Source organism: Hordeum vulgare, chromosome 7H, assembly GCF_904849725.1.
Source record: "Hordeum vulgare subsp. vulgare chromosome 7H, MorexV3_pseudomolecules_assembly, whole genome shotgun sequence".
In the NCBI taxonomy this organism is placed as follows: domain Eukaryota; kingdom Viridiplantae; phylum Streptophyta; class Magnoliopsida; order Poales; family Poaceae; genus Hordeum; species Hordeum vulgare.
In genome coordinates, this window is record NC_058524.1 from 197,759,164 (window position 1) to 197,783,773 (window position 24,610).

Below are 24,610 nucleotides of genomic sequence, written 5' to 3' on the forward strand. Positions count from 1 at the left end.
CTGGCGGAGCAGACGGAGGAGCGGAATCCGGCATTGGCCAACTCGTGAAGGCCGTAGCGACGGTCGGCGACGTAACACACGACGACGGAGGATCTAGTTCTTGAGGTCCTCGCCGTGCTCGTGCAGGTCGGTTCCGACGTAGTATTTGTTCACTGATGCATACTACTTCCTCCGATTCGGAAATACTTATCCTAAAAATGAATAAAAAGAATGTATCTATAACTAAAATAAGTCTAGATATATGTATTTTTAGGACAAGTATTTTCGGACGAACGGAGTATTTGGTTGAGGTGAGCTGGCTTTGTAGCTGGATTAGACGCTTGGGCTGCAAAAAATGGCGCCAACTATGTTATTTTACTAATAGTACGGGCGGGAAGAGTGAGCTAGAGGTAAGTTTGCTGGTGGGAAGTGAATTAACAAGTCATGTGTAGCAGACCCGCATCCGTTCGACCCGTAAAACGTGTTTGCAGTTCGCGAAAAAACGCCTTTACGGGCCGGCACGCACGGTCGCGGATGCAGACCCCGCATAACGGACCCGTAAAAAAGCATATTCGCGGAATATGCTTTTTTACGGGTCGGCTTTTGCGGGGTCTGATCTGGCGCAGTTCCTCCCGGCTCGGAGAACCTAAATTTACACCTTAATTTGATCCAACATAATGCATTTCTTTGCTTTTTCAACAATATCTGGGGTGCTTCGGTGTGGCCGAAGTAAGCCGCAACACTGTCTGCGTGCAGTCGTCGCACTGTATGAGCGGCAACGGCGAGCCACAGAGCCGTTGCGCGAGCGCCGAGCCCGGTGGACGGCCGGACGAATCCATGCCCGCAAATCGGCGGCGGCGCCAGGAGTATGAACCCGCCCCTGCATGCGGTGATGCGCCCTTGCCAGGGCTGCGGGGATGCTCCCCGACCACTCCATCACTTGGTGCAGCCACCGGCGGCCGGCAAAAGCCAAATCCGGCGGCCCCGCAGATCCGCAAATCCGGCAGCCCGCCGGCACAGGGGGGAGGGGAGACCTCGTGTGTGTGGCGGCCTTTCGGCGAGCTCCTGCCGGTTGCTTTTGTCGGAATCTTGGGCGGCGGGGTGGCGGCGGCGCGAGGGGGGAGAGGGGAGGTGGTTGGTGGGGGAAAACGTAGGCTAAAATGTCTCCCCACCAACCGCTTCCGCTTATACGCAGGGCACCGCAGTGGCGAGGGGGAAACGCGAATACGCGGGTTGGGGCCGAGATTTTGCTGCGCCCCCCAAATTTTTTTGTGGACCGGGACGGGATGCGGGGTCTGATCGGACAGGTTTTTCCGCCCTGACCCATATTTTAACGGTTATTTTTCGGATCGGGGCGGGATATGGGGTCGGCTAGAGTTGCTCTTAAGTGAGTACGTAAACCGAAGCAACACTTGTGCTGGCTGTATCTTAAATGAAGAAAGGAAGGGCCTCTTTGTAAAAATCCTTAATTTTCTCAGAATAGCCAGATGCATCACTCTTATCCGGACGGAGGGAGTATTTATAAAGTTTCAAAAACATGTATTTGAAAAACTATTACCATGTATTCAAAAAGTTTCATTAAATTTACGTGTTAAATATGTACATTGGGTATGGAGAAAAAATAGACACGTGTGGAAAAGAAAAATGAAAATAAAATAATTAAGAAAAATCCATGCAGAACGCGGGTTCGACGGACTTTGTTAATGGGCTGATCCAATTCAGTAAATAACGGTTATGTTTTGTTTTGTTAAGGTTTAAAATAGACCGGATCAAAGAGTTCGATGTGCTGATTTCAGGGATTTAAAGTTTAGAATTCGATTTAGTTTTTGTCTAGTACATGTTTAAGGTTTGTTTTTGACTTTTTCCTACTCTGCGTGTGTATGCGTGTGTCTCGCGGGCTATCGGCCGACACTGACGCCGGGCATGTGAGAGGGGAGTTTTGGCGCTTGCGCGTGTGCCGCCGCGTCGGGAGGTCTCGCGACGACGACTCGTTCCTGATGCCCTGGGTGTTACACAGTACGCGGGACGGACGGGATCCAGCGGCATACCGTTGAAAGCGTCAAAAGGCTCTCCGACGAGACGAAAGAGTCAAAATGATCACCAGGTTTGGAGGGATAGCTCGATGCTCACTTTGTTTTGACGTTTTCTTATTGTTGTATTAGACCGGTTTGACTCTCTGCCGTTATGGAAGTCACGCACGTACCACCATCCGAAAAGTCAAAACCCGAGGCCCTAGTCCAGTAGGTGGGTCCTCTGCAGGAATCGAACTAGAAGTACGTAGACCACACAAGAAGCAGCCAGAAAAGTGCATAAATCTCCCCTGGCGGCAACGTCTAGGGTTTGCCCGATCTTTGGAGTCCGATTACAACTCTTCCTCAATGTGGATTGTGGTGAGCCTATATATGCACCGGATCGTCAAGACGAATCCCCGCGCTAGGGTTGCTTTCGTGGGTTATGGCGAACTCTGGCTCGAAATCATCAACTAATAGCACGACCATGGCGGACAAGTCGACGGGGGTGGACGATCTGTTTGGGAAGCTAAATCTGCAAGATAGGGAGGAAGATGATCTCAATTTTGATGAGGAATTCCCAGATGAGATTGGGGAAGCGGAGTTCATGGCAATTGCCAAAGTTCATACTGATAAACCCTTCTCCCGGGGGGCCTTCTACGAAAGTATGCGCATGGCGTGGAGCTTGGCACAGGGGGCTACTTTCAGTGAGTTGGGCGAAAACCTCTTCTCGATCACCATCAATTGTCTGGGTGACTGGAAGAGAATTACTGAAGAAGGTCCATGGCTCTTCCGGGATCATGGGGTCCTGATCGAAGCATATGATGGCTTCACGAAGTTCGATGAGGTGGCTCTTGATAAGTTGGCAGTATGGATCCAGATTGTTGATCCCCCCCCCAATGTATAGGAAGGAGCATGTTTTCGATCCCTGACCAGGAAAGTTGGGGAGGTAATGAACGTCATGTTAAACCCTAGATGGGGTAATGGCAGGATCGTCAGAGTTCGGGTCAAGTTGGATGTGAATGAACCACTGATGAGGTTTGTTTCTATAACTAAAAATCAAAGGAAAGTGTATTACTCACTCCTATACGAGAAGATGTCGGTGTTCTGCTATGTGTGCGGACATATGGGGCATACGTTCTTGGAGCATGGCAATGGGAAGCATGACAAAGAATCTATGGCATGGGGTGATTGGATTCTCGCCCCTCGATCGGGAGCTCAACCTCATGGACCTAGACATAACTCTACTGCGGGACAGAAGCCTAACCCCCAGGGTAGAGCTGAGAGTGGGAAGGCCTCAGCGAAAGAACTCCTGGATGACGCAAGTAGCTCTCTTAAACCTGGCGATGGGAATAATCATGAAGGGGAGAAATCTCGTAAGAGATTAACGTACGACGAGCCGGCCACAGGAACAACAAGTTCAAAATTACCTCTTCTCTTGGAGGCTGCGACTGTCGGAGCAACACCAATGGAGAAACTTGGACCGAATCAATGTGCTGATGGGGAGGAGGAAGGCGATGTATCATCGCGGGATTCAAAGAGATCAAAGACGGGGTGTAATATTGTCATGGATGTTAGTCATCAGATATCGGCGAGCTTCGAGAAGGAGCTCGACCGGACGCAATAGAACTGTTATGCTGGAACTGCCGTGGGTTGCGAAAGCCTGCGGCAGTGCGTGCGCTTGTGGGTATCCACGGGCGAGCAAGACCGGATGTGCTCTTCCTGTCTGAATCGCATCTGAATAAAGCTAAGGCAGGGAAGTTGATGAGAAGACTAGGGTTTGATCAAATGGCTGTTTCGGAGAGTGAGGACGAAGCGGTGGGCTAGTGATGCTCTGGTATAATAACTTGGGGGTCACGTCGACGGAAGTGCATACAAACTTCATTGATATTCGGATCAACGAGCACAACCCGGATGGTTGGCGATTTACGGGGATATATGGCGAACCCAGCGGTGAAAGGAAGCACCTTACTTGGGATTATGTACGTCAAGTACATGCGATGATAAGCCTCCCTTGGCTCGTCGCAGGTGATTTTAATGAAATTCTGCACAACAACGAGAAGGAAGGAGGTACTCCACGACCGCTTCGGTGTCTCCGTGGATTCAATGATGCACTGACGGACTGCGGGCTAGATGATCTAGGCTTTGTGGGCGACATATTCACCTGGCATCGTGGAACTATTCGCGAGCGCCTCGATCGAGCAGTGAGCAACGTGGATTGGGCGGATATGAAATCGGATCATCGCCCTATTCTTATTAATACGGAATATAGCTCGATGGTGCAGCAGAGGAGGGTTCCTGGTACCCGCAAGTTCGAAGCACGATGGTTGGCAGAGGAAAATGTGGAGACTATCGTCCAAACGGCATGGAACAAAAGGAAGGACGAAGTCTTGGGTCCATTGGCAGAAATTGTTGCTAGGGTGCACGCTGATCTCCATCGTTGGGATAAGGAAACTCTGAAGGGACCAAGGGCAAAGCTACGGAAGCTACAAGCCGAACTCAACTCTGTGCTATCAGGACCTCTAACCGACGAGGCGATAATTAAAAAACACAAGCTTCACATTGAGATCGAGGAGATGCTTGAGAAGGAAAAACTTTATTGGATGCAAAGAGGTAGAGCCGACTGGCTTACAAAAGGGGACCAGAACACTGGGTTTTTTCATCGGGCAGCTAATGGCAGGAAGAAGCAGAACTTAATTGTTAAAATCCGAGATTCTAATGGCGACTTGGTGGACAACCTTGATGACATATATGAGAATATTTCGTCCTACTTCTCACAGCTTTTTACCTCTGAAATACAGGGGAATGATGTCGGCCTTATCCAGAAGGTGATTCCAAGGGTTACAACAGAGATGAATGCTGACTTAAACAAACCCTACACCAGGGAAGAAGTGAAGAAAGCCCTATACAGTATTGGTGATCTCAAGACCCCGGGACCTGATGGACTACACGCTGTGTTTTACAAGAGGTTTCAGCACATCATTGGCGAGGACTTGGTGGATGAGGTGTTAGAAGCTATACACAGTAAGAAAATCCCGGTGGGATGGAATAACACTACCATTGTCCTCATACCGAAGGTGGAGAATCCAGAACATGTAACGCAGTTCAGACCAATTATCCTCTGCAATGTCCTATACAAAGTGATCTCCAAAGTTCTGGCAGGGAGAATGAAGTTTGTTGTGTCTGACATCATATCTCCGAACTAGAGCGCCTTTGTTCCTGCACGGCTAATCACGGATAACTTCCTCGTGGATTTCGAATCATATCATGCAATTAAGAGGAAGAACTCCGTTTATGGAACATGTGCCGTTAAGCTTGATATGCACAAGGCTTACAACCAGGTAGAGTGGTCTTTTCTCGAGAAGATGATGACCAAACTAGGGTTTTCACATGAATGGGTGGCCCAAATCATGGAATGTATATCATCGGTGCAGTATCAAGTCCGCATTAATAACGAGCTCTCGGACCCCTTCACGCCAACAAGGGGCCTCCGTCAAGGTGATCCGCTTTCTCCCTATTTGTTCCTCCTTTGTGCAGAGGGTTTATCAAGTTCATTAGCGTTCGAAGAGGCGGCATGCAATATCACTGGGATAAAGGTGTGCCGTGATGCTCCTTCAGTATCCCACCTTTTATTTGCTGATGATTCCCTCATTTTGATGCGTGCTAATCAAGGAAATGCAGCAAGCCTTCGGCAATCCCTGGACGAATATTGTTTGGCCTCGGGTCAACAAGTCAGCGAGGCTAAGTCTGCAATCTTTTTCAGCCCATGCACACCTGTCCATGTTAGAGCGGAGGTTTGCACCACCCTGAATATCATGGCCGAAGCCCTCTCCGAAAAATACCTTGGGCTACCACCAATTGTGGGGGTAGACAGATCTGATTGCTTCCAACATCTCGTTGAAAGAGTCTTGAGCAAAATAAGAGGCTGGAAGGAAAAGCTTCTCTCTATGGGGGGAAGAGAAATCCTGCTCATAGCTGTTATAAAAGCCATTCCTTCTTATGCGATGTGAGTGTTCAAACTACCGAAGGAAATCTGTAATAATATCACCTCGGCAATGTCAAAATACTGGTGGGGGGACGATGATCACAAGAAACATATGCACTGGTTTGCATGGTGGAAAATGTGTGTACTGAAAGAAAAGGGATGCATGGGTTTTAGGGACATCCACTGTTTTAACCTAGCCCTCCTAGCCAAGCAATCATGGAGACTCCTAAGCTACCTGGAATCACTATGTGCAAGGGTGCTTCGAGCCAAGTATTTCCCTGACGGTGATCTCCTGAACTGTTCTCTGAAGAAAGGAAGTTCATACACATGGCAGAGCCTATGGAGTGGCCTGCAAACTTTCAAGAAAGGCATCATATGGCGGGTGGGTGATGGCTCTTCCATTAACATCTGGGAAGATCCGTGGATACCGAGCAGCCCGAGTAAGAAGCTAATGACGCCAAGGAACAATATAGTTCTTACTAAAGTATCTGAACTCATAGATGCAGATAGCAGAGCATGGGACGAGGAGCTCATCAACGATCTATTCTGGACGGTAGATGCACAACGCATTATGAATATCCCACTGGCTTTGGGAATGATGGCTGATTTTGTTTATTGGCACCCAGACAAGCACGAGATCTTTTCTGTTAGATCGGCTTACCATGAAGAATGGGAATTCCAACATGGGCGAAAGTTGAGGAGAACAAACACAAACCAATCCTCAAGTAATAGTCCAATTTGGAGAACCATATGGAAACTGTGGATCCGTGCAAAGATTAAAATCCATCTATGGAAATCTCTGTGGGGAGCAATACCCTGCTATGGTGTATTGGCCAAACGTCATATCATGGCTAGCTCCCAATGCCCGCTGTGTACAACAGATTGTGAGAGCATTAAACACATCTTCCAATGCCCGAGAGTGCAAGATATTTGGAGAATCTTGGGGCTTTATAGCCTTGTGCAACAGACCTGTACAATGGAGCGAGATGGGAGTGCCATCCTCTCGGAACTGCTCTTATCTAAGAGCAAAATTAGCTCACACCTATTGGATGTCGGCCATGGTGAACTAATTGCAACTACCGTCTGGTATGTATGGTGGGAAAGGAGGAACTTCACCCATGGCGAGGAAATTTTTGAGGCTCCTAGATCAGCGCATGCAATATCAGCTCTTGCGAAGAACTTTGCCAGGGCTAGGGAGAAGAAGAAGGGGGTAGTTCGGCACGGATGGCAGCGGCCACCTGAGGGTCTTTACAAGCTTAATGTCGATGCTGGGTTTTCTAGCGATTCGGGGACGGGCAGCACAGGGGCTGTGTTGCGGAACGACAGAGGTACTTTCATCGCCGCCTCATGCAGTGGGATTCCGTTTGCCGAAGACGTCAGCTCGGCCGAAGCAAGAGCACTCAGAGATGGACTTATTCTGGCTAGTGAGGTGGGACTGCAGAAACTTGTAGTCGAGTCCGACTGCATGGAGGTGATAGACACCATGATACAAGATGGCAATTCCCTCGGACCGGCGGGTGCTGTTTACGAAGAATGCTCTTTCTTTGCCAAGAATTTTAGTTCTATCCACTTTGTTTTCTGTCCTAGGGAAGCAAACACGGTTGCTCATACCTTAGCTAGATTTGCCGAACCCACTAGAACTATAAAGTGGATGGAGGAGCCCCTGGCTTCCTCATTGATACCCTAGCTGATGATGTAACCATATTATCACATGCAATATAAGGGCCAATCTGGCCTTCCTCATTCAAAAAGGTGGGTCCTCTGCAGTTAGGCCCTTCCAGCAGTGGGCGCTGCACGGTCGACCTCCTACCGGCGTGAGACTATCCACAATGTAAATAAAATAGATACTAACATAGATGGTATCTAAGAAAAAATATAATATGATAATTAATTAATAAAAAAAGAGAAATTAAATAACTTAGCTAGTTACTCATACTATGAGTAACATACGGTATATCAAAATAAAATGAGTCTATAAGCTAATAAATGAAAGATTCAATGTCTATTTACTCATTTGTTTTCGGTTTATAGGGTTCAAATCTAGAATCTCATCACCAATGTGAATTGTGAATGGATGACACTAATTCTAACTAGCCAATGAAATATTTCTCACATAGTCAATTTTCGAGAGCATCTTGCCTTTCGTAGGACTTGCATGGTGCATGTAAAAAAATTGCATGCATAGCCATTAATTTCTTTCTCTTATCTCTATGAATTAAATATGACATAGGACTCAAAGCACTTTAACTCATTTAGACTCAAAATGAGTCTAGTAATGAAAATCTGAATTTTTTAGATGAACCCTATAAACCAGAAAGGAGGTAGTGTATGTTACTATCCACTATGAAGGTAGTAACTTAGACTAGTAACATATGCATGCTAGGCTCCTCCCAATGCTTCACCTTGGACACGTGCTAAGCCTTCCATATAGTCAAAAAGTCTCATGTGGCAAGGCAATTAAGAGGAGAGAGGTGAATATGGTGACCCGAGAAAGAAAGAATGCTAAGCGCGCGAACGTAGGCAGAATACTTAAATAAAAGAAATCCACCAATGCATGAAGAACTTTAGTAGCTAAATCATTAAATGAATCATGCTTACCTACAACAAGTTAAGCATGCATGCATTCACTACTCGAATCAGAGGATTTGCCATCAGTCATTTCTTTGTCGTCTGCCAATTGATGGCAAAGAAGGTCTTTACCGTTAGCTTGCAGAAGACATACAACAAAGAACTGCCTAATGGCAAAGTTTATCTTTGCCATCAGCCAGTTCTTTTCCGTCAGCCAGCTGAAGGCAAAGACCCGAAAGACACACAACAAAGAACTGGCTGATGGCAAAGATTATGTTTGCCATCAACCAGTTTTTTTTCGTCCGCCAGCTGACGGCAGAGAACTGGCAGGCACACGGCAAAGAGGACGACATCCTTTACCGTCCACTAGCGAACGACAAAGAGGATGCTAGCTCTAACGGTCGTTTCCCCCCGGCCCCAACCCCTCTCTATCCTCATCTCCCCCCTCTCTCTCCAACCACACACTGCACGACATCTCCCTCGATCCCCTTCTCCTCCACCATCATCGCAGATCCCCGCGGCCGGCCACCCCTCCCAGTGTATGCCATCCTCCCCGCGGCCACCCCTCCCTGCCACAGGCGCCCCTGTCCCGCACGGCACCATCTCGCCGGCCCCGGCGCCCTACTGGCCTGCCCCCTCCCCACCGCATCGACGCCTCTGCACCCTGCCGCTTCGGCACCACACCGCCCTTTGGTGAACTTTTTTTTTCCTGTTTTCTTCTTCTTTTTTGTTATTTAATTGTTAGATTATATTATATATGTAGTTTAGTGCTAGGTTTAGTGCTATATTATATTATATTGTATTAGTGATAGGTTTTAGTTAATTACTCATAATTAAAAGAAGTAGAAAAAAGATGAAAAAAGAGGAAGAAGAAAATAAGAATAAGTAGAAGGAGGGGGAATAAGAAGAAGAAGAGGAAGAGGAGGAGGAGAGGATAAGAAAGAAGAGGAAAAGGGAAAATAAGGAGGAGGAAGAAGAAGAAGAAGAGGAGGAGAAGGAGAAGGAAAGAAGAAGAAGAAGAAGAGGAGGAGAACAAAATAATAATAATAATAATAATAAGAGGAGGAGGAGGAGAATAGGAGATGTCATTAGCAATATGATTTTTTTCATAGTTTGAACTGTCAACGCTTTAGTTGATGTGATGTCCTAAAAAAATTTCACTCGGTAAAATTTACAGGCTTTGTGCTATTTCATCTCCTTGGAGTCATCGTTGTCGAAGTTTTTGGTCCGTGATCCCACCGTTGTTCGACTACTTCCTCTACAACCGAGGGTGAGATACGAATCCACCTTCACCTCCTACGCTCTTTTAGTCATGTGAGTAGATTTCATTTTCATGCTAAGTCGCATAACCTAGGCATCTCCCATCCGAAAGGGTTGCGTCGATAAATATGCATTCAGTTCCATATTTATCACGGACAAGGCATATATACATGCTGAATTATATATATCATGTATATATAAATATTTATCATGGACAAGGTATATATACATGCTGAATTATAAATATTTATCATGTATATAAACATACTGAATTATATATATATATATATGTATATATATATACATATTTATATATATACACACATATATATATATCCATATATATATGGTGTCTTTAGCAACTAGGAAAGATGAGTGATCATGCGTAGATGTACGCCGGTCACACTAGTCAGAAGTAGAAAGATATGATCAAAGAATGGTTTACAAAAACCAAGGAGTTTGTGAAAGGAGCATTTTCAAATGGCCAGACAACAAACTGCTGCCCCTGTCCTGTGTGCGACAACTATAAAAAGAGGATAGAGACTGTAATGGTTAAACACCTATAGAGGAGGGGTTTTAAGTCTGATTATATGGTGTGGACATTTCATGGTGAGTGTCCCAATGCACGAGAGCTGAGGTGGTTCATCGTCGCACCGACGAGCATGGTACTGGGATCTAAGACATGGTGCAAGACTTTGATGATGCTCGGGATTCGTACGATGAGATGGAGGAATCTGCAAATGCCTTCTATGAAATGTTCGAGTCTTCAAAACGTCCTCTCCACAAGCACACTAAGCTTTGTTGGCTGGATGCCATTGCACAAGTAATGTGTAACGACTAAGATGCGGTCCTTTCCGATTTGGGGAACGAGGCCCCGAATTGGAAAGAAGCGCATCTAAGCGTTTCACAAACATGGTAACATAGCACATACATAAATGATAGAGGAATGGCAATAAGGGATTCAACTGTCATTTCATAAATATCTCAGAGTTACATCACGCATTCAAACAAGGTAGTTCCGCTACGGACTACAAAACAAGGGAAATGACTATGCTACCTTGCATGCTTGCTAATGATCACGACGACGCCTTAGTCGTCTGGATAGTTCACGTACAGGCGGTTGTTCTCCTCATCATACTGCCACGCCAGCCGCATGCCGTCGGGATCACCTGTCTCGGGGGTACCTGAACCTGTTGGTGTTGTGAAGGAATCCGTGAGCCACGGGGAATCAACAATCTATGACCTCGGTGCCAAAACTAGTCAAGTTATTAGGTTGGAAAGGTGGAGTATTAAAGTTGCAGCATCCTAAGCTTAATATGGTGGCTAGCTTACGTAGAACATGTATGAAGGTGGTCTATTCTAGCGATCGATGAAAGTTGATCACTAAGTGATCCTGAACACCTACCTACGTCAATCATAACCCCACCGTGTTCCCGATTGAAGAGAGATCTTCGAAGGGGACAGTCACGGTTACGCACACAGTTGGCAATTTTTATTAGCTTATGTTTAGTTATCTATTACCGGATGTTAACAAATATTCCAAGTTGCCACATAACCGCGGGCACGGCTTTCCGAAAGATTAAACCCTGCAGGGGTGCTCCAACTAGTCCATCACAAACGTACACGGGCCGCAAAGTAATCCTCTATCACGAAACTCGTGATCTCGTCGGATTCCTTAGAGGAATACCTCAACTCTGGGGAGAACCAAAGCTTCACCGGGATTCCTATACGCAAGATATATCGCTAAGGTAAGACAAGACTAGCAGGACCTCCCGGTGTGTCGACGACCCTGATAAGAGCCGCGTATCTCAGTCTCAGGACAACACCGTCTATGCATAGCGGACAAGGACCAAACCTAAAGTTTCCTTGGGGTGGTATTGCCGACTGCTAGGTGGGTGGACCAACACTCATGAGGAGCACTGGCCCGGGTTGTTGATTAAATTCCTCGGGGTAGATATTCCCTATGCAGATTATTATTAAGTGATTAGCAGATTAAAACCAATGTTGGGTCCTGCCGGACAAGTCTTAACACTACGCGATTTATCGAGGGGGTCCCCATAACAACCCCGAACGTGTTAGGAGCGATCATTATGGAATCAAACACCGGTAGCCGGTAACTATGGCGGCAATAACGAAACAAAACACCCGGCAAAAGGCTAGGCCTTCCGTTATTTACCAAGTATATAGGTGCATTAATTAAATAACAGAATTAAGATAATGATATCAAGCTCATGTTATCACATGAGACAAAGCACCTGCAACTAGCAACGCTAACATTAGAAGCTTAGCAAAGCCTACTTAGCCATTCAAGATTTGCTAGGAAGGGATAAGTGTTTGGGTTTCATGGCAATTCAGGAGGCAATTATTTCAGTGGTAGGCAGCGAGCATATGACAAGTAAACGTAATCTAGCATAACAAGTCTAGAGATGGAATCAAGGTCATATCATCTTGCCCGTGATATCCTCAGCTTGGAACTGTTCTTGTTCGTCCTGCACGTACTCTCCCGAATCCTCGGTACTCGTTCTCCGATCCCGGTTCTACCCAACATAGAAATAACAACCAATGAACAACAACACCTCAAGATGCAACAAGCACATGATGCATGAGATGAATATGAGCATGCATCACTATTCTACTCACTAGCACAAGCATGAGAAGTAAATACATGAACATGTACAGAACTGCATCCTAAGCTATATTTACATGAATGAGAATGACATGACCAGATGCGTCTCATGAAAACGATGCAAAACCATATAAAGAACATTACAAACGGAGCTACGGATCAACGGGAAACAACGAAGCAAGATATGAAGTGCTACGTGCCAAGTTCATCACAACACACTCCAATGGCATAACTTTGGTATTTCCAAGTTGCCAAGACATAAAACAAACCAACATGGATGGGGTGGTGCAAAGAATATCACCACACCAACAACTATGCACTCACAAACATCAAAATACCAAAATTACACAATCTGTCATAAACAGCATCATAACACTCTGTGAGCTACATGCAAAGCACCTACAACCATCTAAACATGCCAAATAAGATATGTGGCAGTAGCTATCCAAGAGTAATACAAGCACAAGGAAAAATATCACACAAAGGAATTAAACACAGAAAGTTACACAGCTGCAAACTTGCCCAAAAATATCAGATTTCAGGGACTTAGTGAAAATTCCAGATTCTCACTATTTGTTTATGCTCTGAAGCATTTTGACAGCAGCCAAAACTATATCTACATAACTCCAAATGGAATGAAAATTTACAGGGAGCTAGACAAACATACAAGCTTCAACTTTCCAGTTGAAAGCTAAGCTAAATCACAACACATTGACCTGCACAAGCTCATCAACATGAGAAGAAAATATAAACAGATTCTCACACTTAGTGAAAATATCAGATTTTCACTAATCTGGAATTTCAGCCACATGCCTATTTTGATTGGGCACAACTTGCACATATGACTTCCTAAGCATGAATCAAAAGCAATAAGTGGTAGAGGGGGTCACCCTCTAATGCCACAACAAGGAATCAACCTATTGTGCACACCACAACTCATGGAACCAAGCTCCAAACATAGAGCAAATCTGAAATATGTCATCTCCAGAAAGTGCTCCAATTGAAAAACTGATCTCATCAATGGATTCCTGGGATGATTCTACCCCAAAAGCATATATAATACCTATGCACTTGCTTGGAACAAGTGGGCACAAAGTAGGAAAGAAATTCTACATGGAATCATATGTAGTGAATAGTGCATCATCACATGTGCTAGTCACTAGAACACCTCCTACACAAGCACTTGCACATGACCACAACATCAATGGTGCACATGAGGGGTGGACCTCATGCCCATGTGCCTTGGCTCACCACCACACCAACACATGAGACAAGCACAACATGGACAAAACACCTACATAAGTAATATATGTCACTACTAACTTATCTATCACATAAATACTACTACTCTACACATGTTATCTTACACATGTGCTCCCCAAGTCATATCTTGCCATGACATGGGTGAGACACACACACATGATCACACAAATACCCACATACATACACACTAGTTAGGACACACTCACACACATGATATGTGGTGAGGGTGAACCCTTCCACACACATACACATACTTGCACAAGGTCACCACCATGAGGATGACCAGCAACCCACATAAACTCTAGCCTAAGTAAGACACACAAGAAATACACACACTTGCATGCAACAACTCACCTACACACACCACATCACCTACACATCCACATAAAACTACAAGCTATCAAGACACTCAACACATGCTGTTAAGGCATGAATAAATGCCACATAAATAGCCTAGTAGCTACAACAAACATATACACATGCTTATGCAAGCAAGAAGTAAAACAAAAGAAAAGAACATACAAAAAAAATAAAAGAAATGGGTGAGCGTTCGAACCCTGCACCTTTGGAGCCACAACACTGCATCACACCACTCTGCTAGGCACCAAGTGCTCGACCAAGAAGGGCAGCCTAGCAGGATAACTACTCTGCTTCTACTGAATCAGTCGCTGGACGAAATAAAACAAACAGGGGGGTTGAGGGGAATCGAACCCATGACCTGGGTACAACTCACTCCACAGCTGCGCCACTACGCTATGCATCGTTTACTAACAAAACGGAGGGGGTAATACAAGGTAAGCCAACACTAGCGCCTTGTGTACTGCTCTGCACGCAGAGTCGCTGGTGACAGGGAAGCCGCCGTACTGCATGATACGTCCATTTTGCATCATGCTTTCATGTTGATATTTATTGCTTTTTGGGCTGTTATATTACTTGTGGTACCATATTTATGCCTTTCCTCTCTTATTTTGCAAGGATTATTTGAAGAGGGAGAATTCAGGCAGCTGGAATTCTGGACTGGAAAAGGAGCAAATCCTAGTCCACTATTATGCACATCTCCAAATGCCCTGAAAATTTACGTGGATTTTTTTTGGAATATATTAAAAATACTGGGCGAAAGAACTACCGGAGGGGGGCCACCAGGGCCCCACAAGCTTGCCCACCGCCACCACCCCCTGGTGGCGCACGACAGGCTTGTGGGTTGCCTGAAGGCCCACTAGCCCCCCTCTTTTGCTATATGAAGCGTCCTGGTCTGGAAAAAAATCAAAAGGGAGCTTTTTCGTGGTTTTGCCGCCGCCACGAGGCGGAACTTGAGCAGATCCAAGCTAGAGCTCCGGCAGGACGATCCTGCCGGGGAAACTTCCCTCCCGGAGGGGGAAATCGTCGCCATCGTCATCACCAACACTCATCTCGTCGGATGGGAGGCATCTTCATCAACATCTTCATCAACACCATCTCCTCTCCAATCCCTAGTTCATCTCTTGTAACCAATCTTCGTCTCGCAACTCCGATTGGTACTTGTAAGGTTGCTAGTAGTGTTGATTACTCTTTGTAGTTGATGCTAGTTGGATTACTTGGTGGAAGAGTTTATGTTCAGATCCTTGATGCTATTCATTACACCTCTGGTCATGATTATGATTATGTCTTGTGAGTAGTTACTTTTGTTCCTGGGGACATGGGATAAGTCATGCTGATAATAGTCATGTGAATTTGATATTCGTTCGGTATTTTGATATGATGTATGTTGTCTTTTCCTCTAGTGGTGTTATGTGAACGTCGACTACATAACACTTTCACCATATTTGGGCCCAGAGGAAGGCATTGGGAAGTAGTAAGTAGATGATGGGTTGCTGGAGTGACAGAAGCTTAAACCCCAGTCTATGCGTTGCTTCATGAGGGGCTGATTTGGATCCACTAGTTTAATGCTATAATTAGACTTTGTCTTAATTCTTCTTTTGTAGTTGCGGATGCTTGCGAGAGAGGTTAATCATAAGTGGGATGCTTGTCCAAGTAAGGGCAGTGCCCAAGCGCCGGTCCACCCACATATCAAACTATCAAAGTAACGAACGCGAATCATATGAACATGATGAAACTAGCATGACATAAATTCCCGTGTGTCCTTGGGAGCGTTTTTCCTCCTATAAGACTTTCTTCAGGCTTGTCCCTTGCTACAAAAGGGATTGGGCCACTTGCTGCATCGTTGATACTACTTGTTACTTGTTACTCTTTGCTTGCTACGTTTCACCTCGCTACACAATCACTTGTTACCGCTACTTTCAGTGCTTGCAGTTATTACCTTGCTGAAATCAGTTTATCTCAGCCTTCTGCTCCTCGTTGGGTTCGACACTCTTACTTATCGAAAGGACTACGATTGATCCCCTATACTTGTGGGTCATCAAGACTCTTTTCTGGCGCCGTTGTCGGGGAGTGAAGCGCCTTTGGTAAGTGGAAATTGGTAAGGAAACATTTATATACTATGCTAAAATTTATTGTCACTTGTCACTATGGAAACTGTTTCTTTGAAGAGTTTGTTCGGGGTATCTTCACCACGAACGGAAGCACGAGGAGTTGCTCCTCAACCTGAGGTACCTACTGAAAAATATCTTTTATGAAATTCCTTTGGGTATGCTTGAGAAACTGCTGGCTAATCCTTTTACAGGAGATGGATCTTCACATCCAGACTTTCATCTAATCTATGTAGATGAACTTTGTGGTTTATTTAAGCTTGCAGGTTTGCCCGAGGATGAGGTAAAGAAGAAAGTCTTTCCTTTATCTTTGAAGGATAAGGCGTTGACATGGTATAGGCTATGTGATGATGCTCGATCATGGGGCTACAATCGGTTGAAATTCGAATTTCATCAAAAGTTCTATCCTACGCATTTAGTACATCGTGATCGGAACTTTATTTATAACTTTTGGCCTCGTGACAGGGAAAGCATAGCTCAAGCTTGGGGGAGGCTTAAATCGATGCTATATTCATGCCCCGATCATGAGCTCACGAGAGAAATCATCACTCAAAACTTTTATGCTCGGCTTTCTCATGAAGATCATACCATGCTTGACACTTCTTGTGTCGGTTCTTTTATGAAGAAGGATATTGATCACAAGTGGAATTTATTGGAGAGAATCAAACGCAACTCTGAAGATTGGGAGCTGGAGGAAGGTATGGAGTCAGGTATGAATTTCCAGTTTGATTGCGTTAAATCTTTTGTTGAGACAAACACTTCTAGAGATTTTAGCGCTAAGTATGGACTTGACTCTGAGATAGTAGCTTCTCTATGTGAATCTTTTGCTGCTCATGTTGATCTTCCCAAAGAGAAGTGGTTTAAATATCATCCTCCTGTAGAAAGCAACATAGCCAAAACCAATCTAGTTGAGGAGAAAATCATTACTTTTAGTGATCCTGTTGTTCCTTGTGCTTACACTGAGAAACCACCATATCCTGCTAGGATAAAGGATTATTCTAAAGCTCCAACTCTGATACGTAGGGGTTACATTAGACCACTTGCACCCCCTAAGGAGATTAGAGTTGAACCTAGTGTTGCTATTATCAAAGATCTCTTAGCCGAAGACATAGACGGGCATGCTATCAAATTTTGTCAGGACTCCGCTAGAATTGCTAAACCTCACGTGAAAGACAAACACAGACTTGTAGTTGGCCTGCCCGTTGTTTCTGTTAAGATAGGAGATCACTATTACCATGGTTTATGTGATATGGGAGCTAGTGTTAGTGCAATACCCCGTTCTCTATATGATGAAATCAAAGATGAGATTGCACCTGCTGAGTGAGAACCCATTGATGTCACTATTACGCTAGCTAATAGAGAGACTATCTGCCCTCTGGGAATTGTGAGAGACGTAGAAGTCCTGTGTGGTAAGACGAAGTATCCTACTGATTTCCTCGTCCTTGGTACTGCACAAGATAGCTTTTGTCCCATCATATTTGGTAGACCCTTTCTCAACACTGTCAATGCTCACATTGGTTGCATTAAGCAGACTGTCACAGTAAGTTTCGAGGGTGTGTCTCATGAATTTAACTTCTCCAAGTTTGGAAGACAAACCCATGAAAGAGAGTCGTCTGGTAGGGATGAAATCATTGCTCTTGCCTCTATTGCCGTACCTCCTACGGATCCTTTAGAGCAATATCTGCTTGAGCATGAAAATGATATGCATATGGAGGAGAGAGATGAGATAGATAGAATTGTCTTGGAACAACATCCTATTCTCAAAAATAATCTGCCTGTTGAACTGCTTGGGGATCCTCCCCCACCAAAGGGTGATCCTGTGTTCGAGCTTAAACAGCTGCCTGATACTCTTAAGTATGCCTATCTTGATGAGAAGGAGATATATCCTGTCATTATTAGTGCTCTCCTCTCAGAGCACGAAGAGAAGAAGTTACTAAAAACTCGGAGGAAGCACCGCGCTGCTATTGGATATACTCTTGATGATCTTAAGGGTATTAGTCCTACTCTATGTCAGCACAAGATTAAAACCGATCCTGACTTTAAACCAGTTGTTGATCATCAAAGGAGATTAAATACTAAGATGGAAGAGGTCGTTAGAAAAGAAATATTAAAGCTTCTAGAAGCAGGAATCATTTATCTTGTTGCTCATAGTGATTGGGTAAGTCCAGTACATTGCGTACCTAAGAAGGGAGGTATCACCGTCGTTCCTAATGATGAGGATGAACTAATCCCACAAAGGATTATTACCGACTATAGAATGGTGATAGACTTCCAGAAACTGAACAAGGCAACCAGGAAAGATCATTATCCTTTGCCGTTCATCGACCAAATGCTAGAAAGGCTATCAAAGCACACACACTTCTGCTTTCTAGACGGTTATTCAGGTTTCTCGCAAATACCTGTTGCACAATCTGATCAAGAGAAAACCACTTCCACCTGCCCTTTCGGTACCTTTGCCTATAGACGTATGCCTTTTGGCTTGTGTAATGCACCTGCCACCTTCCAAAGATGTATGATGGCTATATTCTCTGACTTTTGTGAAAAGATTGTCGAGGTTTTCATGGATGACTTCTCCGTTTACGGGTCTTCCTTTGATGATTGCCTCAGCAACCTTGATCGAGTCTTACATAGATGCGAAGAAACCAACCTCGTCTTGAATTAGGAGAAGTGCCACTTTATGGTTAATGAAGGTATCGTCTTAGGACACAAAATCTCTGAAAGAGGCATTGAAGTTGATAAGGCTAAGGTTGATGCAATTGAGAAAATGCCTTGCCCCACAGATATCACAGGTATACGAAGTTTCCTAGGTCATGCTGGTTTCTATAGAAGGTTCATTAAAGACTTCTCTAAGATTTCTAGGCCTCTTACCAACCTCTTGCAGAAGGATGTTCATTTTGTTTTTGATGAGGATTGTGAGGAAGCCTTTGAAATACTGAAGAAGGCTTTGATAACCACACCTATTGTTCAACCACCTGACTGGAACTTGCCCTTTGAAATCATGTGTGACGCTAGTGATTATGCTGTTGGTGCTGTTCTAGGACAAAGAGTTGACAAGAAGTTGAATGTCATTCACTACGCTAGTAAAACTCTAGACAGTGCCCAAAGAAACTATGCCACTACGGAGAAGGAATTTTTAGCAGTCGTGTTTGCATGTGAAAAGTTCAAATCTTACATAGTTGACTCCAAAGTCACTATTCACTCTGATCATGCTGCTATTAAGTACCTTATGCAGAAGAAGGACGCTAAGCCTAGGCTGATCAGATGGGTTCTCCTGCTACAGGAATTTGATTTGCACGTCGTTGACCGAAAGGGTGATGATAACCGTGTAGCAGATAACTTGTCTTGGCTAGAGAATCTCCTTGATGACCCACTACCAATTGATGACAACTTTCCTGATGAGCAACTAAATGTCATCCGCACTTCACTTAGTGCACCGTGGTATGCCGATTATGCAAACTATATCATAGCCAAATACATACCACCGAGTTTCACCTATCAACAAAAGAAGAAATTCTTCTTTGATTTGAGACACTACTTTTGGGATGATCCTCACCTTTATAAGGAAGGAGTAGATGGTGTTATTAGACGTTGTGTGCCTGAACATGAACAGGGACAGATCTTGCAGAAGTGTCATTCCGAAGCCTACGGAGGACACCATGCTGGAGATAGAACTGCCGATAAGGTATTGCAATCAGGTTTCTATTGGCCCACTCTCTTCAAGGATGCCCGTAAGTTTGTCTTGTCCTGTGACGAATGCCAAAGAATAGGGAACATCAGTAAGCGTCAGGAAATGCCTATGAACTATTCACTTGTCATTGAACCATTTGATGTCTGGGGCTTTGATTATATGGCACCCTTCCCGAGTTCCAATGGGTACACTCACATCTTAGTTGCTGTGGATTACGTTACTAAGTGGGTAGAAGCTATCCCCACTAAAAATGTTGATCACCACACCTCTATTAAGATGCTTAAAGAAGTCATATTCCCAAGATTTGGAGTCCCTAGATACTTGATGACTGATGGCGGTTCACACTTCATTCATGGTGTTTTCCGCAAGATGCTAGCTAAGTATGATGTCAACCATAGAGTTGCATCTCCTTATCATCCTCAGTCTAGTGGTCAAGTGGAATTGAGTAATACAGAGATCAAGTTGATCCTACAAAAGACCGTCAATAGATCTCGAAAGAACTAGTCTAACAAACTTGACGATGCACTATGGGCTTATAGGACTGCTTATAAGAATCCCATGGGCATGTCACCGTATAAAATGGTTTACGGTAAGGCCTGTCATTTACCTCTTGAGCTGGAACACAAAGCTTATTGGGCAATCAAAGAGCTCAACTTTGATTTCAAACTTGCCGGTGAGAAGCGGTTTGATATCAGCTCGTTAGATGAATGGAGAGCCCAGGCATATGAGAATGCGAGGTTGTTCAAGGAAAAGGTTAAGAGATGGCATGACAAACGAATACAGAAACGAGAGTTCAATGTAGGTGATTATGTCTTGCTATACAATTCTTGTTTGAGATTCTTTGCAGGCATGCTTCTCTCTAAATGGGAAGGTCCCTATGTTGTCGAGGAAGTATATCGTTCCGGTGCCATCAAAATGAATAACACGGAAGGAAATTTTCCTAGAGTGGTAAAAGGGCAAAGAATCAAGCATTACATCTCTGGTACTCCCATAAACGTTGAGACCAATATCATCAATGTCATAACTCCAGAGGAGTACATAAGGGATGTTTATCAGCCTGTTTCAGACCTTGAAAACGAAGATGTATCTGTTTCGGCAAGAAATTGGACTCCGGTACTTTCCCAATAGGAAATTTCCTCAGTTTTGGAATTTTTGGAAAATTAGAAAAATAAAGAGCAGTCCGGAGAGCGAACGAGGCAGCCACAAGGGCCCACTCTGCCACCACCCCCCTGGTGGCGGTGAGCAAGCTTGTGGGCACCTCGTGTGCCTCCCGCACTCCGTTTTCTTGTGGAGGACTCCTTCTGGCCTAGAAAAAATTAATATATAGTCGCCCGAAGGTTTTGATCTCCGTATCGCGTAGTTTTCCTCTGTTTTCGTTTCGAGCTTGTTTCTGCCGCAGATCTAGATCATCATGACTTCCCCAAACGCTCCAAAGGACAAGATCTTCGAGAAGGTCATCAATCCCTACCTCACAGAAGTGCTTAAACACCCTCAATCTATCAAGATGAGCGAGGGGATGTTGCAGATCCGTGATGTTGAGGGGCCTAAGAAGACCGGAAGCATGGAGACGAGGCTCGAAGCAATGGAGCAACAAGTCTTCAAGTGCCAAGGGATGGTTGAGCGTGGACTCAACGCCAACCACACGATGATCACGGAGTTCACTAGCAATCACAAGATGGATGCCATTGATATTGGGAAACACCTCTCCAGGCTTTACGATAGGGTTGACCAACTTCAGGGCCAAATCTATGACCTGCAGAATCAAAATTGTGAGTATGAGTACAGATTTAAATCAATAAGGTTGGCTGCAGATTTGAGGATTCCGGCGACTTGTTCATCCTGCCATGATGGAGCACCTATGCCTTGGAAGACGGAGGATCATACTACTCCAACAACACCACCATCACCACCAAAGGAAGACAACTAAGCATTGGTACGGGCAATCCCCTTGGCTTCTGCCAAGCTTGGGGGAGTTGCCCCGGTATCGTATCACCTTTATATCTTTTGCTTTTACCTTCGTTTTAGTTCTTTGTTTTTCAGTTTTTATTTCTTCTTTTAGAGGAATAAGTCTTCAATTCTTAGTTTGAGTGTTTTGCTTTTGTCTCTCCCCCGATGTATTCGAGCTTACGAGCTATATAATAAAGAGTGTCTTAGTCAAGGGCTTTGCTTTGTGCCATGATCAAAAAGTATGAAAAGAACGATAGCATGAAAGATCATGAGACGATCTTATGGAAAGTGATAACTTAACTTATGACAAGTATGATGATTGAAACTTGTTGAGAATAAATAAACATAGACATTAGTCATTGTTGCAATTAATAAGAAGTAATAAGGAAAGAGAGGTTCACATATAAATATATCATCTTAGAAACTTTTTACAATTGTGAGCACTCACCAAACTATTACATGCCTAGGAGTAGACGTTGGACAAGGAAGACAACATAATGAATTGTGTTTGCTTGGTTCCAAACAATGTTATATGATTAGAGATCCCTTAGCATGTGACGATTGCTTCCACCTCATATTAGCCAAAACTCCCGCACCAAGTAGAGATACTACTTGTGCATCCATAAACCTTCAAACCAGTTTTGCCATGAGAGTCCACCATACCTACCTATGGATTGAATAAGATCCTTCAAGTAAGTTGTCATCGGTGCAAGCAATGAAAATTGCTCTCTAATATGTATGATCTATTAGTGTGTGGAAAATAAGCTTTGTACGAACCTGTGATGAGGAAGACATAAAAGCGACAGACTGCATAATAAAGTTCTTTGTCACAGGAGGCAATATAAAGGGACGTTCCTCCGCACTAAGAGGACACGCATTCAAACCTCAAAAGCGCATGACAACCTCTGCTTCCCTCTGCGAAGGGCCTATCTTGTACCTTTACTTTTACCCTTGTAAGAGTCATGGTGATCATCACCAATTCCTCTTTTGCCTTTGTCTTGGCTACCGTCACATGCTTGGGAAAGATCTATATTCATATATCAACTTGGAGTTGAGTACTCATGCTTTATTATTGTTGACTTTACCCTTGAGGTAAACCGTTGGGAGGCAAAACTATAAGCCCCTATCTTCCTCTGTGTCCAGCTGAAACTTTGACACCATGAGTACCACGTGAGTTGTAACAATTGTGGAAAACGAAAGAGATGATTGAGTATATGGGTTTGCCTTACGAGCTCTTATTTCACTCTTTCCGATGTTGTGATAAATTGCAATTGCTTCAATGACTATGGACTTTTGTTGGTTACTTCTCGGTAAGGTTTTTGCTTCATGCTTTGCTTTGTGAAGGAATTGTTACTTTCCCATAAGGATCTTTATGATATATTGTTGTTCTATGTGTGATAGTGATGCCGTCATGTCCGTATTATGTTTTATCGACACCTTCGCCCCTCAACATGTGGACATGTTTATGGAACTTGGTTTTTGTTTGAGGACAAGCGAGGTCTAAGCTTGGGGGAGTTGATACGTCCATTTTGCATCATGCTTTGATGTTGATATTTATTGCTTTTTGGGCTGCTATATTACTTGTGGTACCATACTTATGCCTTTTCTCTCTTATTTTGCAAGAATTATTTGAAGAGGGAGAATTCAGGCAGCTGGAATTCTGGACTTGAAAAGGAGCAAATCCTAGTCCACTATTCTGCACATCTCCAAATGCCCTGAAATTTACGTGGATTTTTTCTGGAATATATTAAAAATACTGGGCGAACGAACTACCGGAGGGGGGGCCACCAGGGCCCCACAAGCTTGCCCACCGCTACCACCCCCCTGGTGGCGCAGGGCAGGCTTGTGGGCTGCCTGAAGGCCCACTAGACCCCCTCTTTTGCTATATGAAGCGTCCTGGTCTGGAAAAAAAATATCAAAAGGGAGCTTTTTCGTGGTTTCGCCGCCGCCACGAGGCGGAACTTGAGCAGATCCAATCTAGAGCTCCGGCAGGAAGATCCTACCGGGGAAACTTCCCTCTCGGAGGGGGAAATCATCGCCATCGTCATCACCAACACTCATCTCGTCGGAGGGGAGGCATCTTCATCAACATCTTCATCACCACCATCTTCTCTCCAATCACTAGTTCATCTCTTGTAACCAATCTTCGTCTCGCAAATCCGATTGGTACTTGTAAGGTTGCTAGTAGTGTTGATTACTCTTTGTAGTTGATGCTAGTTGTATTACTCGGTGGAAGAGTTTATGTTCAGATCCTTGATGCTATTCATTACTGCTCTGGTCATGATTATGATTATGTCTTGTGAGTAGTTACTTTTGTTCCTGAGGACATGGGATAAGTCATGCTGATAATAGTCATGTGAATTTGATATTCGTTCGGTATTTTGATATGATGTATGTTGTCTTTTCCTCTAGTGGTGTTATGTGAACATCGACTACATAACGCTTCACCATATTTGGGCCTAGAGGAAGGCATTGGGAAGTAGTAAGTAGATGATGGGTTGCTGGAGTGACAGAAGCTTAAACCCGAGTCTATGCGTTGCTTCGTGAGGGGCTGATTTGGATCCACTAGTTTAATGCTATGGTTAGAATTTGTCTTAATTCTTCTTTTGGAGTTGTGTATGCTTGCGAGAGAGGTTAATAATAAGTGGGATGCTTGTCCAAGTAAGGGCAGTACCCAAGCGCCGGTCCACCCACATATCAAACTATCAAAGTAACGAACGCGAATCATATGAACATGATGAAACTAGCATGACAGAAATTCCCGTGTGTCCTCGGGAGCGTTTTTCCTCCTATAAGACTTTGTTCAGGCTTGTCCCTTGC